Below are 17,927 nucleotides of genomic sequence, written 5' to 3' on the forward strand. Positions count from 1 at the left end.
AGGGAACCTGTCACCGGGATTTTGTGTATAGAGCTGAGGACATGGGTTGCTAGATGCCCACTAGCACAACCGCAATATCCAGTCCCCATAGCTCTGTGTGCTTTTATTGTGAAAAAAAAAACGATTTGATACATATGCAAATTAACATAAAAGAGTCATATCTTACTTGTGTGACCAGAGAAGAGTCATATTTTCAAGTTCTGACTCATCTCCGGTTAATTTGCATATGTATCAAATCGTTTTTTATACACAATAAAAGCACACAGAGCTATGGGGACTGGGTATTGCGGATGTGCTAGCGGCCATCTAGCAACCCATGTCCTGAGCTCTATACCCAAAATCCAGGTGACAGGTTCCCTTTAAGTTTGACCACAGATTTTCTATTGGATTGAGATCTGGGCTGTGACTAGGCCATTCCAACACATTTACATGTTTCCCCTTAAAGGGCTTCTGTCACCCCCCAAAAGTCATTTTTCATTTTTGGGCTAATTAAAATCCTTATAGTGCGATTATTCAATATATAGTGCTCTTACATTTTTCTGTGGCTTAGTTTCTTTAAAAACCGCACTTTTATAATATGTTAATTACCTCTCTATCAGCAAGTAGGGCGGTTGCTTGCTGGTAGCCGCCGCATCCTCCTTTCAATAAAATGCTCCCTCCTCCTGTTGATTGACAGGGCCAGCGCGCGCTCTCCTCCTTCGGCTGGCCCTGTCTGCGTTCCAAATCTCGTGCCTGCGCCGTACCAGAAGATGATTTTGGAGCGGAGACAAAAGTTGTGCATGCAGGACTGTCTGCGCTGCAGCGTAACTTCCGCCTTCCTGCTTACCGCCTCATATGCGACGTGCCCACAGGGTGGAACTCCACCTTGCACATGCTGGAGAGACTGGAGTTTCAGAGGCTGGGTCACATGATGCACCGGCCAATCACAGCCATGCCAGGCATGGCTGTGATGGCTTCTAAAGGCACACAGCTTAAAAGCTTGCTGATTGGCTGCCCTGCGCCTTTCAACAATCTTAATTAAATGCCTGAACTCGAACCCAAACTTTTACGGCAAAGTTCGGCTCCGGTTTCCAAAAATCGTAAATTTCGGTACGGACCCAAACTTTACAGTTCGAGTTCGCTCAATACTAGAAATAAGGGGCAAAGTAAATAGCCGAGCAAGAGAATTGAGGATTCATTGGGAGGGCACAAGAGTGTTAGATGGGAGGCTGCTATGAAGAATGTTGCAGTAGTCTAAGTGGGAGATGATGAGGACATTCACTAGCATTTTTGTATTGATTCAGGGTTGAGGAAAGTGCAGATCTGAGAAATGTTTTTGAGTTGGAGGAAGCAGGAGTTGGTAAGGTCTTGGATGTGCAGTATGACAGACCAAATCCAGTTTTATCCCAAGGCAGCAGACCTGTGAGACTGGGGAAAGTGTGGAGCTATTGACTGTGATTGATAGGTCTGGTGGACCCCAGAGCAGGTAGTGTTATTTCTCAGAGGTGCATGCCTTTTTATCAGTATTCTGTTTCTGCAAAGAGATGGTGTCTCCCAGGAGACTCACACACATGCTGCCGTTCCATTAAATGATTTACACGTGGGCCAGTAATCTCCATACGGTGCAATAAATCTCATTAAAAAGTAATACAACTGCAACGCATAATTGGTTCCAAATGAGCAAGCGTATTGAGCTGACGGCTCTCTCCTTAGGATGTTCCCAAGCACCTGCATCTCTTCAGCTTCGAGATTTGGCTCCTTGCAACAAGAGGCAGGTGGAGTGTCATTGCACAGAATCTTGCTTTGTGTGTGTGAACACCCGCACGCCTATGTGTCACTCATTGCATAAAGGCAATCTCAGCTCAAAGTACGTCTTAATTGTTCTTGGTCATGTATACATTACTTCCTATGTTTAGTTGTTTGTCTTTTAACTAACTAGGAAAAAACTTGTACTGTGAGTTAATTGGCTGAAAGAAATTTTTTGGAGAAGGTTGGGATGGATCTGAATGAATAACTTTATTTGATATAAACTTAAAATGTTGAGTAAAATGTGTATATGGCACAGTATGTATACAGGACAAATAAACAGGGGAAATTAAATGGGTTTTCTGAGTATTTTATACTGATGACCTATTCTCAGGATAGATCATCAGTATGTGATCAGTCGGAGTCTGACTCCCAGCACCAGTCAGCTGTTTGAAGAGGTGTGTGCCGCAACCTCAAGGCAGCATACCAAACACAGTGCCGCCCATTGTACAGCGGCTGTGCTTAGTGTCGCAGCTCAGCCCTATTCACTTGAATGGGACTAACCTGCACATAGGCTGTGTGACCAATGAACATGACATCACTGGCCTAGGAAGAGGCCATGGGGCTAACCAGAGTGCTCCAGCCTCTTCAAACAGCTGATCGCGGGCTGCCATGCGTTGGATGCTCACCAATCACATCCCAGGGATAGGTCATCAGTATGAGACACTAAGAAAACTCCTTTACCATATGATTATGGGATTATGTCATCTTATGGATGGCACAAGCAAAGACCCAGATTTCATGAATATCATGCAATGTGGCAAATTCTACCAAAATGTTAGTTATATCATACAACATATATAATTTCATTTGAAACTAGAAATATTGTGTAAAAAATATTTCATACTATCATAAAAATTCACAGAAATAATTAATATATATTTAATTGTATTGGAAAACCAGTTATCTTTTGCATTTTTCCAGTTTAAATCCTTCCAGGAGGAAGCATTCACCTTGGCAGTCTTTTAGAGCTCTGAAGTCTCAGTCTAACATAGGTCCATCTTTGAAGACCACTGACTATTCAAAATTCAAGGATTAATTATATTAGAAGGCAATTAGCCATTAATTAACTGAGCGCTACACACACGCTATACCTTAAAAACCTCTCATGTCAGCATCAATCACGGACAAATGTTCTGCAAACCCACTAGAGTCATCTGGGGCCAGGAATAGGAAGAGAATATCCCACATGGAAAATATATCTGGAGATTTTTTGGCTTCATTCCATTAGTATAGTAACAAAAGTGTTTATCCTTAGGACAATCAGCATAAAAATATCCAGTTTAGAAACATTTTATAAAATGATTTATCGATTAAAGGGGTTTCCTGATTTTATCAAATAACACTCATTCATTGTATAATAAAAAGTTATACATTTTTACCCTCAACTTTATGTATAATTTTTCATGATCCTTCCAAAACCTCATTCAATTGAAATCCTCATTTTTTTACTCCCACTTAGACACACAGGTGCTGAGCTCATTATACCTAACTGTAATTAGTCATGCACCTGTCTGACCATCACATGACCAGCAGAGGTTTATATACCGTACCCTGAAAGTACAAAATGGAAGGTTTCTATTGAATGAGTGCATGGACAATTGATATTAGGGATCGACCGATATAGATTTTTTAGGGCCGATACCTATATTCTGTGAACTTTCCGGTCGATAGCCAATAATTTATACCGATATTCAGTAAATTTTCATTTTTGAAAAAAATAAATAAATTCCTACTCAAATCTGCTGAAAATGAATGTTTATTGTTAACGTGTAGTTAATTTTTTTGTAAATATTTCTTTTTCATTTAGAAATTAATATTTTGGTGTGTTTTTTTTTTTTTTTTTTTACTAACTATTAGCCCCCTTAGGGACTAGAACCCTTGTCCTATTCACCCTGATAGAGATCCATCAGGGTGAATAGGACTTCACACTGTCCCTGCTGCTCTGTGCTTTGTGCACATGGCAGCAGGGAGCTGACTATGGCAGCCAGGGCTTCAGTAGCGTCCATGGTAACCGATCGGAGCCTCGTGATTGCACTGCTGGGGCTCCAATCGGAACTGTCACTGCACCACCAATGAGGAGGGAGGGGAGAGGAGACCCTGTGGCCACTGCCACCAATGATTAATACTGGGTTTCGGTGGGGGTGCGCACTGCGCCACCAATGATTAATACTGGGTTTGGGGGGCGCACTGTGCCACCAATGATTAATACTGGGTTTGGGGGGGGCGCACTGCGCCACCAAGGTCTGATACTGGTGTTGGGGGGGCGCACTGTGCCACCAGTGAAGATAAGTCTCTCATTAATTCATATACAGGAGGCGGGAGCTGGCTGCAGAATCACATAGCCAGCTCCCGACCTCTATGAGCGGTAGCTGCGATCCGCGACACCTGAGGGGTTAACTACCGTGGATTGCAGCTACTGCTCATAGAGGTCGGGAGCCGGCTATGTGATTCTGCAGCAGCTCCCGCCTCCTGTATATGATTAAATGAGAGAGTAATCTTCATTGGTGGCGCTGTGGCCACAGCCCCCCCCCCCCTCCTCTTGTCCTCCCTCCTCTCATTGGTGGCAGTAGCACAGGGGGGAGAGACACTGCTTCCTTCTCTCCTGTGCTGCTGAGGGAACACGGAGAGCGCTGACAGCAGCGTGATCCTTGTTCCCCATACGCTTATCGGTATATCGGCAAAATAGATAGATGCCGATACCAATAACGTTCAAAATCCTTAATATCGGCCGATAATATCGATAAAACCGATATTCGGTCGATCCCTAATCGATATAGAAAGTATTTTGGAAAATTGTAGAATTTTTTAAGATACAGAGAAAAAACTTTATTTACTGAATCCAGAATACCCCCTTTAATGTAGGTAATAGGAATGAAAGGTGCCTATGGTGTTAGTGGGTTAAAGTAATCAGTTTACTAAAATGTATATGTAAAAAAAAAACTTTTCATTTAATTCAGATATTATGCCTGGTCAGAGTCAAACCTTGGAATGCCCTGTACCACCACAATCTTACTGCAGTATGGGCATCTTTCATCTGATGTATGGATGAATAGGCTTTCACTGAGAAGAGTTGCCACCTTCTCAGGTCATGCTAAATTTATAACTCAGTAGGCCAACATTCGGAAGCCTTTGACCTGGTGTACACAGGCATTATACATGAAAATCCAAAAGACTATTACAAGAGATGCATTATCCCTTATAACAGATAAAAATTCTTTCAAACAGTAGAAAAAAGAAACTACTGTGATTTCAATTGAAACACGTTTTCCTTTAGGTAAGATTTGTTTCAGTTTAGTTCGAACCTCTTTCAGTGATGGTCGCTGAGCTTTCGTCTTACTCTGGCTTTCTCTCTTTTTTCCTTTTTTTCTTTTACTTTTGAATAGATTTAAGTTGATCTGGATTATTTTTTCCACCTACTGTATGTAGAATATGCTAAAGCAGGCAATGGCTTGTTAAGGCTCATCTTTCTGGGAGTTATATTATGCAAGGTTGCTGTAAAAAGTACATGAATTGAAGATATTTAAAAAATGGTAGGTGAATACCATTAATGTTCAGTATCTTCTGTCTAAAAACCAATTGGTATCCATCGCCACTACAGGGTTTGCTATAACTCCAAAAACCTAGACCTTTTTTTCAGAATCCCCCCTCTCATTGCAAAAACCCTTAAAAGGGTTCTTGAAGGAAGCATTCTTACCTGCTCGGCAGTGCTTCGACTCCTTGGGTCCACAACTGTTCACTGTTCTCTGGTCCCCACATCTAAACAGCCAGCATGATTGTTCTCAGCAGTGATCCCAGATGGCATGTGTCCCAGCAGTGACATGCCACTTGGGGACATGTCAACGTTACATCCAGTCATTAGCTGCAGTGGCACTCTTGTTCCCGTTCACGCCAGAAGTTTACATGCAGGGACCAAGATGCAGTAAAGACAGTGGTGGACACCCAGAGCTAGGAACAGGTAACTATGCTCCCTCAACAGATCCCTTCAAGTGGAGAGTTAAAAAAAGAAAATAAAAAATTATGAACTTGGATAACCCCTTTATAATAGACCTGGAATAATTGACTGGAGAACCAGATAAATCTGCACGCTGATATTGCACAATGTCAATTACCAGGTCCATACCTGAAGCTGAACTTGGAACTAATAGTTACTTTTCCTCTTGGCTCGAGATATCTCTAGATGAATGAAATGGAAAGAGCAGCTTTGGAAAAAAAACTAAAACTTTTTGTGTTACTCTAACCGTTTTTTTTTTTTAAATAAAAAGTGGGGTATCTCACACCATTCATCTCAGGATGCCTTAAACCAAAAGGGAAAGGTAGATGACACTAAGCTGTGCAGTACTGTACAGTCTATGGAAGATGTCCATAAACTACAAGCTGACTTGGACACTCTGAGTGATTGGGCATCAACTTGGCATATGAGATTCAATGTGGACAAATGTAAAGTTCTGCATCTTTGTAGTAATAATCTCCGTGCATCATATGTCCTAGGGGATGTAACACTGGGAGAGTCACTTATAGAGAAGGATTTGGGTGTCCTTGTAGATGGTAGATTAAATAACAGTATACAATGTCAGTCAGCTGCTTCTAAGGCCACCAGGATATTGTCAGCCATTAAACGAGGCATGGACTCGCGGGGCAGGGATGTGATATTACCACTTTACAAAGCGTTGGTGCGGCCTCATCTGGAATATGCAGTTCAGTTCTGGGCACCAGTCCATAGAAAGGCTGCACTACAGCTGGAAAAAGTACAGAGGAGAGCGACTAAACTGTTAAAAGGCATGGAGGGTCTTAGTTATGAAGAAAGATGAAAATAATTGAATTTATTTAGTCTTGAGAAGAGACGTCTAAGGGGGGACATGATTAACCTATACAAATATATAAATGGACCATACAAAAAATACGGTGAAAAACTGTTCCATGTTAAATGCCATCAAAAGACAAGGGGGCACTGCCTCCGACTGGAGAGGAAAAAGTTCAGTCTCTGGAAGCGTCAAAGCTTCTTTACTGTAAGAACTGTGATTTTGTGGAATAGACTTCCTCAGGACATGATATTGGTTATAACATATTTTTTTTACCTGCATTTTTCGGTATCAAATATTCTTTTCTGTTGGGCCATATCTGTGTATATATTCATGAAGCAAGCATATTGTGACATGAATGTCATATGTGATCAGTATACATTCTACCTTGATATGCTCTGTGACAGAGTCAAAACCATCTGCACCGGTGTAGAAATCTTGGAGAAGTATTAAAGGGTATCTTTCAACTGTGAAACTGGCTGACCTGTTACACGTGCACTTGGCAGCTGAATGCATCTGTGCTGGTCCTATGTCCATATGTGCCCGAATTGCTGAGAAAAATGATATTTTAATGTATGCAAATAAGCCTCCAAGAGCAATGGGGGCGTTGCTGTTACTCTGTTTGCAAATGCTGCACCCTCTGCACTTTGACAGGGCCAGGCAGTGTAAACGTGCTGTCCTGTAAGGACCTGTCAATTAAAATGCAGAGCAGCAGTTGCAGAGAGAGCAGAGCCTCTAAGTGTAAAGGCAAGTTGCCTGTTGTTCCTAGAGGCTCATTTTCAGACCGTATTTTTCGCCCATAAGACGTACCTAGGTTTTTGAGGAGGAAAATAAGAAAAACTATTTTTTTAACCAAAAGGTGTGCTTTTGATGGGTTTAAACTAATGGCGGTCTGTGCATGACACTATTATGGGGGATCTGTGGATGATGCACTGTTATGGGGTGGGGTATTTGTGGATGGCACTGTTATGTGGAGGATCTGTGGATGGCACTGTTATGGGGGAGCTGTGGATGGCATTATGATGGTGGGGGGGATCTGTGGATGGCATCATGATGGTGGGGGGGGAATCTCTTCAAGGCATTATGATGGGGGAATCTGTGGATAGCATTGTTATGGGGTGGTGGATCTGTGCATGACACTGCTATATCTGTCATCCACAGATCCCCCCATAACAGTCCCATCCACAGATCCCCCCATAATAATGCCATCCCCAGACCCCCCCATCATTATCTTATCCACAGATTCCTAGGGAGGGGCTGTAGTAGGCAGGGAGAGCGGCGGGGCAGTGCAGGCACTGTACTCTGTCCCCGCCGCTCAGTATGTACTGTATTATATGTAGTGTTAATCATCAGATCTAAACTGAATAATGATGCGCTCCCCATGTGTACCGTACTTACCGGTACAAATGTCACGCTCCTGTAGTAACCACTAGCAGCTAGCAGGCAGGCCGGGCGGCCGTAACTCACGGAGGTCACGTGCCAGCTCCGCCTACTTTATGAATGAAGCGGTCCCTCCTCCCTTCTTACTAATACATTGCAAGCTGCAATGCTGCAGCATCGCAGACTGAGATGTAAATTGCCAGCATTCGCCCCATTAAGACGCAGGGGCACTTTCCCCCCACTTTGGGGGGAGGGCGGAGTGCGTCTTATGGGGCGAAAAATATGGTATATTAAAACATAATTTTTCTCAGCAGTGCGGGCACATATGAACATGGGACCAACACAGATGCCTTTAGCTGCCAAGCGTACATGTAACAGGTCAGACAGTGTCATAGGTACAAATCTGCTGACAGATGCCCTTTAAGGGTAAGGCTAAAGACAGATGGCCAAGGTGCAGATATGTCGTAGCCAAAAACTGCAAAGTAAGGGAACTGTGCTGCAACTCTTCGGTACTGGGTGCCTTCACGTGTTGCAGAAATCCCTGTGAGTGAAAATGAATTTCTCCATTTGAATGGGCTTTCAGAGGTTCCTGTGCCTGCGGGTAACTCAGCCCCATTCAGAAATGTCTGCAGAGTGCGAAGCAACCCTGAACAGCCGCCTGTTAAAACGAGGAAGGATTAGATGGATGTTGTCTATTTTACTACATTATTCATTTCTGTTGTTTTTACATTACACTTAGGGAAACGTTTGCATTTATGTCACTATTAATCTAATGCTATCAGTTAGACTCCACTCTGTTGTTTTGCAGATAGCAGCCTGCTGCACCAGTCTACTCTCTGAAAATGGCAGTGATCAAATGGATTAAAACCGAAGGCATCTGTCACATATTCGGATTCAATCAATTTTAAAAAAGCAACCCAAAGTAAGAATAAGCATAGACTAAATTAGCCAATATATATTCCATAAGAAAGAGGCATGAAAAAAATCATAATATCCTTATCGTCCCCTGTAATTTGAAAAACTCTAGGTACGTAACACCACGATTGTCTCACTAGTTGGTGTGTAATTATGATGCTTTGGCCTGTCTTCCTCTGGTGGGTCACTGCTATTAACACTAATCACACATGATTATAGCTGACTGTCCATCAGCTACTTGATGCTGAGGTGAATGGGCACTGACATTTGACTATACAGATGGACTATTAGCAACACTCAACCACCAGGGAAGTCAAGAATCAGCATTGTCTCCCAAACCTGTCATTAGGCCTGTCGTCCAGGTGGAGCATGAATGGAATAGTTCTCTCCATTCAGTTCTATGGGCTGAGCATGCTTGTGTGCCAATCTCTCCATTCAGATATGGTGGGCATTGGCTACCTCATCAGGCGGGGCAGGGTTGGACACACCCTTTCTGGATATAGGTGGGGCTCCCAAAGGTGAGTCGAACATCTATTTCCTATATATACATATATATATATATATATATATATAGATAGATATAGGCAAAAGAAGTAGGACTGCGCTCTGGAATAGCGGTGAAAACAAAGGATTTTATTCACCCATAATGTGGCAAATCTTGCGACGTTTCGGCTCACAAGAGCCTTCCTCAAGCATAGAAACAGTGAAAGTGGAGACATATAAAGGCATTTCAAAAGTGTCCCACCAATCAAGGTGTGGTTTCTAATCAAATTAGATTACATACATCTGATACAAGTAAATAAACAAAGTGCATGTGCATAAAGTGACCAGTGCCGTACGATCTACAACTTCGGGATAATATCCCTTTGTGTAGAATAAGACCTATACAAAACTTTATATCAATTAGAAAAGTGACAATGTGGTGAATGGGGATCATAGAAATTCGACCTTAGGTAGCCATGGGGCCCGCATATACCATCGCGTTCATTGAGCGTCTCCATCTCTTCATTGCACATGTCCAGACTAGCATCATCGTATGAGTCACAGTGCAAAGGTAGAGTGCATGCGTTCTGTCAAGCCAACCTAAAACCGCCATTTTACTTAAGGGAAACATGCCCTATGGTTCCGTTCATATTTATTACATAAATGTTGGCTGAACAGAATGTTTACTGAACGAAATATATGACCGCGGTAGGGATCTCCTACATATGCCAGCATCTGGACCGGGATCCCAACCTGTCGGGAGGGACACCAGACCATGGGGCTGCGAGTGTCAGAGGGGGACACCTCCATGAACCCCGCCGACAACCACAGCCCGATTGCTGGCAATAACGCAGTCATAGAGGGATTATCCCTCAACGTTACAGAGACAGCCTCACACTAAGAAACAGTTACATATATACATTTTACTCATATTTCCTTTCTTACAGAGAAATTTCTGAATTTAATAACGTGGTTGTCCTTCATTTTAGAAGTACAGACCAGTTACTGTTACCCCTCCCCCCCATGAGGGTTTGTAACTATATATCGCTCTATAGCTGCCCTGTTCAAATAAAACTGCTGTACATTTGGTCAAAAGCAGAACTGAGAATAAGATTTTTTTTTGCTAGTATGATCTAACTATAAATTATGATCTTTTGGAAGGGCAATCATGTGAGCATTGTGGTGTATACTGTTACTTTATGCTGGTCTCCTAGCATGGAGCTGTTGCATAAAGCAATACTATATTTTTGTTAATACAACAATACTCTCCTGTTTTGCGGTTCTTAACTGGCCTTTCATATTTACTATGTTGGATAGCCTTACACGTATTTCAAAATTCCTATAATTCTTCTCTCTTTCTGTTTGGATCTTGTTAAGTACTGAGTGTGCCGGCAGGGAGACCTAGCAATACTCATGCAGTAGGCCATACTGAAAATAACAGAAGCACAAGAATCAAAGTGGATTTAAAGCACCTAGTAAAATGCCATCCTGTGCGGCGTTATCTGTTGTCATGTTCTACTCTCTCTGTAGTTAATCCCATTTACAACCACAAGACCAAATCTTACAATATTAAATGCAGGTTCTGCCAAGAGAATCCAATTACATAGTGTCATCCTTACAGCTGTATCTCCTGGAAATGCACCACAAGAGCTTACAATCTCAGCACTGAGGGCATTTCTTAACATGACTCGTCCCAGCTCTTTACACCCTGCATGTGCTACGCTGATGTGAGCTGCGAGATCCAAGCCGCAACAGATCAAATCCCAATGTACTCAGCTGTAACTGAGAGGTTGTGAATAAGGACTAAACCAGGCTGGGAGCATTCGGAGTGTGGCGATCGGAAGCTGACATGTGTACTCAGACGTAGGCCTGTGGAAACTAACACGTTACCCCCCGTGAATGTCAGCCATTTAAAAACACTTGAATTGCTGCCTAGACATTGAAATACCTTTAGCAAATGAGGCACAGAGAGACAAGCGCGAAGAAACACTTTGCATCCATTAAACCTACAGACAGTTCCTTCTGCCTTCTACATCAACTCTTCTCCCTCCTCCTCCACCCCTCTCTGCTCCCATCACGTCTCCGCTCCACGCCATCAGCCCTGACAGAACCTTGAAAGACACAAGCAGGAGGTTTAATTAAAAGCTGGTCGATTTGATGAACAATCAGATGAGGTCACTGTAGGTTTTTCTTCTTTATCCTATGAAGATTTGTCTGTTTTCCCCCATTTTATTCTGGGGCAAGAAGAAGGACTTATGAGGAGGGAATATATTGTATATTGTTGATGCATCTATTTCTAATCTTCCAGTTTATTTGTGAGTACCTAGACATTGAAGCACCGTAGATGAGGAGAATAAGAATTGTACGTGGAAAACCTAGACACATATTTATCTCTGCACTAGAGATGAGTGAATCGATGCTAATAAGATTTGTTCGAAATTTCACATTAATTTGTCTGCCAAATAAATCTGAAGTTTCCGCGTTTTGCAGAATTTTGGATGAATTGAGTTTAAACGGCGCCCAGGGCCAATTTACTGTAGAAATTAATGGGGAGAACGACAGGAAGGAAAAAGATGAAGGATCGCATGATCCTGGGAGGAGAACAGGGACTTGTCCTCATTGACTCAGAGGTTGACAATCAGACTAATCAGCCAATCATGGGCAGATTTCTGGCATGTCCTGCTGCTGATAATGCAGTAGAACACCATTCTGTGTTTCATGTTCGACCTGAGAGCTTGTGTCTACCAAAAAACTGTTGCAGAGAAGACACAAGCCAGTAATCTAGCTGCTCTAGTGACATACTATAGGAGAGACAGGACTATATAATTGGGTAGTTTTTAAGGTTTTATTAGAAAAAGCTTAGCATAGAGAGTGAGGGACTAGTTACTCTCAGTTGTGTACTTCCATAGATCAAGTTCTATCCTGCCACAAACTCACTTTTTCTGCATATGGACAGCCACCCGTTTCTACATTTTGTGGGCTTATTGCCAGCACCCTAGTAGCATAAATTCTGCTGCAAATGCTGAGCAATTGCCTAATTTTTCCCTAAAATCCTCAGTTTACTGTGTTTTCAGCACGCTGAGGTGCATCAATATACCCATGTTGGTGAACTCATTGCAATTGCGCCATTAATATAGCTGTGTTATTAAATGAATTGTATTAATTAAAGATAGCATGAGTTTTTAAACGAATTGTATTACTGCAAGATACCGTTCAGTTACAACAAAGTTGCAAGAGCATTTTACGGCAAAAATGCCATTAGTATACTCAAAACTGAATTGGTATACTTGTTTTAGCGAAGATGTTGTTTTACTTTAAGATGCTGTTGGCACCGCCACTTCTGTGAGAAGGTCTGTTAGATGTTCTTCTCTACCTACATGAAGTTCTTTGTTTTGGTTTCACTTTGTCATCTCCTTTCCTTCTCCCAGCTATCACCTATTTACACTAATTCAAACGTAAAACACTAATTGTCTCCCTTTATATTCCCTCCTATTCTGCCTCACTTTGCGGTTTATACTTCTTCTTGGATTGTGTTAACTGCTAGATGCTGCTTCTGCTGATTCCTCAGATAAGTCTGTTTCCTTTATTTGTGTTTCCTTGCTGGCTTGATTCTAGGTGACCCTGACTCTGTCCGTATTAAGTGCAGGGAGCCGGTGGTCGTGTCCCCTCACTATTATAGGGTTTTCAGGTGTAACATAGTATGAGGTACGTGGACATGCAATCGTCTACCATAAAGACCTTTGCATGGGCATAGCAGTCAGGGAGAGCTCTAGGGATTTTATAGGGATCACCCATATGCTCCTTAGTTTGGGATCAAGCCAGTCGGATGTTTATTTATAAGTTCCAGCTTTCTGCAACACCATCCATGACATTATAAACCGCCATACCCGTCTTAAGCATGGATCCGGTTTCAGCCTTGATTGACCGCATGCAGGGTCTTTAGCTGGAGGAAGCAGATCTCCGTAAAACTGTCTCAGTTTCAGGTGACCGGTTCTGCTGGCGTTCATAGAGTTTGTTCCAAGCCTAAGATCTCGCTTCCGGATACGTTCTCCGGGGGTAGTGAGAATTTTGTTCGCTTTAGAGAGGCTTGCAAACTCCATTTTCACCTACTTCCCCATTCCTCTGGTGATGAGGAGTAGAGGGTGGGGATCATCATCTCGCTGTTCAGGGATAACGATCAGTCTTGGGCCCCTTCGCCGCCAGTCGGGGCACGGCCCCTCCGATCGGTGGATGAATTTTTTTTAGCCCTGGGGCAGATATATGATGACCCGGATCGTATTGCTCTGACTGAATCTAAACTGCGTCTTTTATGCCAGGGTAAACAGTCCGCAGAGATATATTGTTCAGAATTTCGAAGATGGGCAGCTGATACTGGTTGGAATGATGCTGCACTCCAAAGTCAATTTTGCCATGGTCTTTTGTAAAGATTGAAAGATGCATTTGCTTTTCATGAGAGACCAGCCTCGTTAGAATCTGCCATGTCTCTAGCTGTTCGTATTGACAGGCGTCTTAGACAGAGAGAGGAGACTACTCCTTCCTGTCATATTCAGTCCAAGGACATGCAGCCTCTGATAGTAGAGGATTCAGCTCTCAGAGGAGGGTTTGTTTCTGTTGTGGGGGTATAAATCATTTGGCAAATGTTTGCCCCTCTAAGAAATTCATGGAGTTTTCTGAGGGTAATAAAAGAAAAACAAACAAGAAAAACCTCTAAAAACTTTCCATTTGCTACTATTGGCAAGGTTGACGTGGAAATTGAAGGTTTGCCATTTACTTGTAGTTCCCGTTTTCTCCTACCTGCCAGGGTGGCGCTAGACAGCAACATTGTTTGTGAGATTGTGGAGCAGCTGTCAATCTTATTGATAATCAATTTGCAATAACGCATGGTTTCCAGGTATGCACTTTGGAAAAGGATATACCTGTTTTTGCTATCGATTCCGCTCCACTTTCTCAAAGATTGTTAAAGGGCATTGTTCACAATATCCGTTTGACTGTGGGTGACGCTCATGTTGAGGATATGTCATGTTTCATCTTAAGCGGATTACCTACTCCTCTAGTGTTGGGGCTACCCTGGCTTACTAAACATAACCCCACCATTGATTGGCAAGCAAGGCAAATAAATGGTTGGAGTGAGTTTTGCAGAGAGAATTGCTTCACAGCGTCTTTTTCAGAGGTTTCTACCAAGACTGTGCCGTCTTTTCTCCCAGAATTTTTTGGTGTGTTTTCCGAGAGTGGTGTCCAGGAGTTTCCCCCGCACCGGGAGTCCTATTAATCTCATCCCAGGCGCCAAACTGCCCAAATTACGTTTATACAATCTCTCCCAACCTGAAAGAGTCACTATGCGTACTTATATCTCTGAGAGCCTGAGAAAGGGACACATCCGACCCTCGAAGTCACCTGTTGTCGCTGTTTTTTTTTTGTTTGTTAAGAAAAAAGATGGTTCTTTAAGACCTTGTCTGAATTTCAGAGAGCTGAACTGTATCACGATTCGTGACCCATATCCGCTTCCTCTGATCCCGGACCTGTTTAACCAGATTGTTGGGGCTAAGGTTTTTTTCTAAGTTGGATTTAAGAGGGCATACAACCTAGTCAGGGTCAGGGAAGAAGACGAATGGAAGACGGCCTTCAATACCCCTGAGGGTCATTTCAAGAATTTGGTTATGCCTTTTGGTTTGATGAATGCACCGGCCGTCTTACAACATTTTGTGAACAGCATTTTTCAGCATTTAATGGGGAAATTTGTACTGGTGTATCTGGATGACATTTAGATTTTTTCTCCTGATTTCAAGACTCATCGAGACCACCTACGTCAGGTCTTGCTGATTCTGCAGGATAATAAATTGTACGCTAAACCGGAAAAATGTGTGTTTGCGGTTCCCGAGATTCAATTTCTTGGTTTTCTTCTCTCCACTTCTGGTTTTCGCATGGACCCTGAGAAGGTCCCCGCTGTGCTTGATTGGGAGCTTCCTGAGAATCAGAAGGCGCTGATGCGGTTTTTGGTTTTTGCCAATTATTACAGAAAGTTAATTTTGAATTATTCCTCTGTTGTTAAGCCACTCTCTGATATGACTAGAAAGGGGGTAGATTTTTATTTGTGGTCGGTAGATGCGCTTAAAGCCTTTTCTAGTATCAAAGAGAGTTTTGCTTCCGCTCCCATTTTAGTACAACCTTATGTCTCTCTACCTTTTATTGTTGAGGTGGACGCTTCAGAGGTGGGTGTGGGTGCGGTCTTATCTCAGGGTCCCTCTCCTGCCAAATGGCGACTGTGTGTCTTTTTCTCAAGGAAACTCTCCTCTGCAAAGAGAAATTACGATGTGGGAGATAGGGAGTTGTTGGCCATCAAATTAGCTTTTGAGGAATAGCGCCATTGGTTAGAGGGTGCCAGACACCCTATTACTGTGTTTACAGACCATAAGAATCTGGCCTACTTGGAATCGGCCAAGCGTCTGAACGCGAGACAGGCCAGATGGTCTTTGTTCTTCTCTAGGTTTAATTTTGTTGTTACGTTCCGCCCTGGGGTTAAAAATGTGAAGGCGGATTCCCTGTCACGTTGTTTTCCAGGAGGGGGGAACTTTGAAGACCCGGGTCCCATTTTGGCTGAAGGGGTGGTCGTCTCTGCTCTTTATCCTGATTTGGAAGCAGAGGTTCAGGCAGCCCAGGCAGAGGCTCCTGATCTTTGTTCCCCTGGGAGGTTGTTTGTGCCTCTCGCTTTACGACACAAGGTTTTTAAGGAGCACCACGATACTGTCCTTGCTGGGCACCCGGGGAGCAGAGCCACAGTGGATCTCATTGCTCGGAGATTCTGGTGGCCGGCTCTTCGTAAGACGGTTGAGGGTTTTGTGGCAGCCTGCGAGACCTGCGCTCGTGCCAAGGTCCCTCATTCACGGCCATCGGGTTCTCTCCTCCCGTTACCAATTTCTTCCCGTCCTTGGACGCATCTGTCAATGGACTTCATTACGGAACTGCCTCGTTCCTTGGGGAAGACTGTGATTCTGGCAGTAGTGGACCGTTTTAGCAAAATGGCGCATTTCATTCCCTTTTCTGGGTTACCCAATGCTAAGACACTGGCGCAAGCGTTTGTTGATCACATTGTTAAATTGCATGGCATTTTATGGGCCGAGACACCACAAATGCATATACTGGTTTGGCACAATTGAGATGTGCTTAGTTAGAAGCAATCAGTCAGCTTAGGGCTGATATATTATGAATTGTTATACTGTTTGAGCACAACTGAGATGTGGCTTACAAACAGCAATTAAACCCAATGGCTGATACATTGAAATAGTTACATTGCTTGAGCTTAATGGGCACAACTGAGAGGTGCTTATTTAACTGTAATTAGTGAGCCTAGGGCCCATGTATTATACATTGATACACTGATAGGTGTCTTGCAAACAACAGTTTGAGCCCAGGGCTGAGACCTTCAAAATGGCTACATTGCTTGAGCACAACTGATTAGTGTTTAGTAAGCAGAGTTTTAGTTCTCCCCTTTTTTTATATAGGTATTAAATTAAGTTTTTTTGTTTTTGTTTTAGGCGTCCCATACTGCAGTGAGATATGCTGTTATGAAACCTGAATTCTGTTGTGCAGTTTTTCGCCAGCGCAGCTTAGGCTACTTTCACATTAGCGTTTTTTTGGATCGGCAAAAACGCTTCCGTTACTATGTTAATACGTATCCGGTTGTATTATGTCTTCTATAGCCATGACGGATCTGTCTTGAAGACCATTGAAAGTCAATGGGAGACGGATCTGTTTTCTATTGTGTCAGAGAAAACGGATCCATCCCCATTGACTTACATTGTGTGTCTGCGTGCAGCGTTTTTCTGTTTTTATGCATTCCGTTTCGTTCAGTTCTGTCCCCATTGTCAATGAATGGGGACAAAACTGTCCTATGACGGATTTCAATAGCGGAATTAAAAACACTAATGTGAAAGTAGCCTTAAAAATCAAAGAATGGAATTTCCAGATGGGAAACAATGGTGTTGTACGAGCTTTTTTTCTCTATTTCACATGTGTGCGAGGAATTTCCTAAACTCCTTTTGTGGAACAAAACATAGAAAAATGTCTAATTTTTGGTTGCAAAATGCAAGCTATGGACCCATTAAAGTCAATGGGTCCACAAAAAAAATGGATGCCACATGGACGTCGCATGGCCTTGATCCGTATTTTGTGGATCTGCGTTTTGTGGACCACATAATACATATAGTCGTGTGCATAAGCCCTTACTCACTGGAATACTATTGTTAGGACACTGAACTTGTTTGATCTATGGCTGTGAATGAACAGATTAGTTTAGACTAATAAGGTCCAGTTTTAGGACCAGGCGCCCTGTTTAGTGGCAAAGTCACTGCTAGGTCTCTGCTGAGTCTATTTGGACCAAGCAGCTGCCTCTGTATGCTTGAACGCTGGCAACCACATAATCAGTCACTTGACCACTGTGACCAATAGAAGGAGTAGCAGTACACTTATTTTCTATGCACAGCTCTAGTTAAAGGGGTTGTCCCACAAAAATGTTTCTAGAGTGTTCAAACCAGCCTCCGGATCTGAATACTTTTGTAATTGCAT

The 17,927-nt window shown here is 42.9% G+C and overlaps 1 protein-coding gene across 9 annotated transcripts in view; it reads left to right on the forward strand.

The window, feature by feature from the left end:
* Positions 1 to 17,927, forward strand: part of ADGRB2 (adhesion G protein-coupled receptor B2) — a 509,181-nt gene that overhangs the window by 163,037 nt on the left and 328,217 nt on the right. For 2 of the 9 annotated variants that reach the window (XM_044285131.1, XM_044285129.1), the window contains exon 2: positions 8,776 to 8,889. The exons of the other annotated variants lie outside the window; for them this stretch is intronic. The gene's annotated coding sequence lies outside the window, so the exon portion shown is untranslated. The remainder of the gene's footprint in view (positions 1 to 8,775; positions 8,890 to 17,927) is intronic. 9 annotated transcript variants of the gene reach the window in all.

The sequence above is a fragment of the Bufo gargarizans genome, chromosome 3 (genome assembly GCF_014858855.1).
Source record: "Bufo gargarizans isolate SCDJY-AF-19 chromosome 3, ASM1485885v1, whole genome shotgun sequence".
Classification (NCBI taxonomy): domain Eukaryota; kingdom Metazoa; phylum Chordata; class Amphibia; order Anura; family Bufonidae; genus Bufo; species Bufo gargarizans.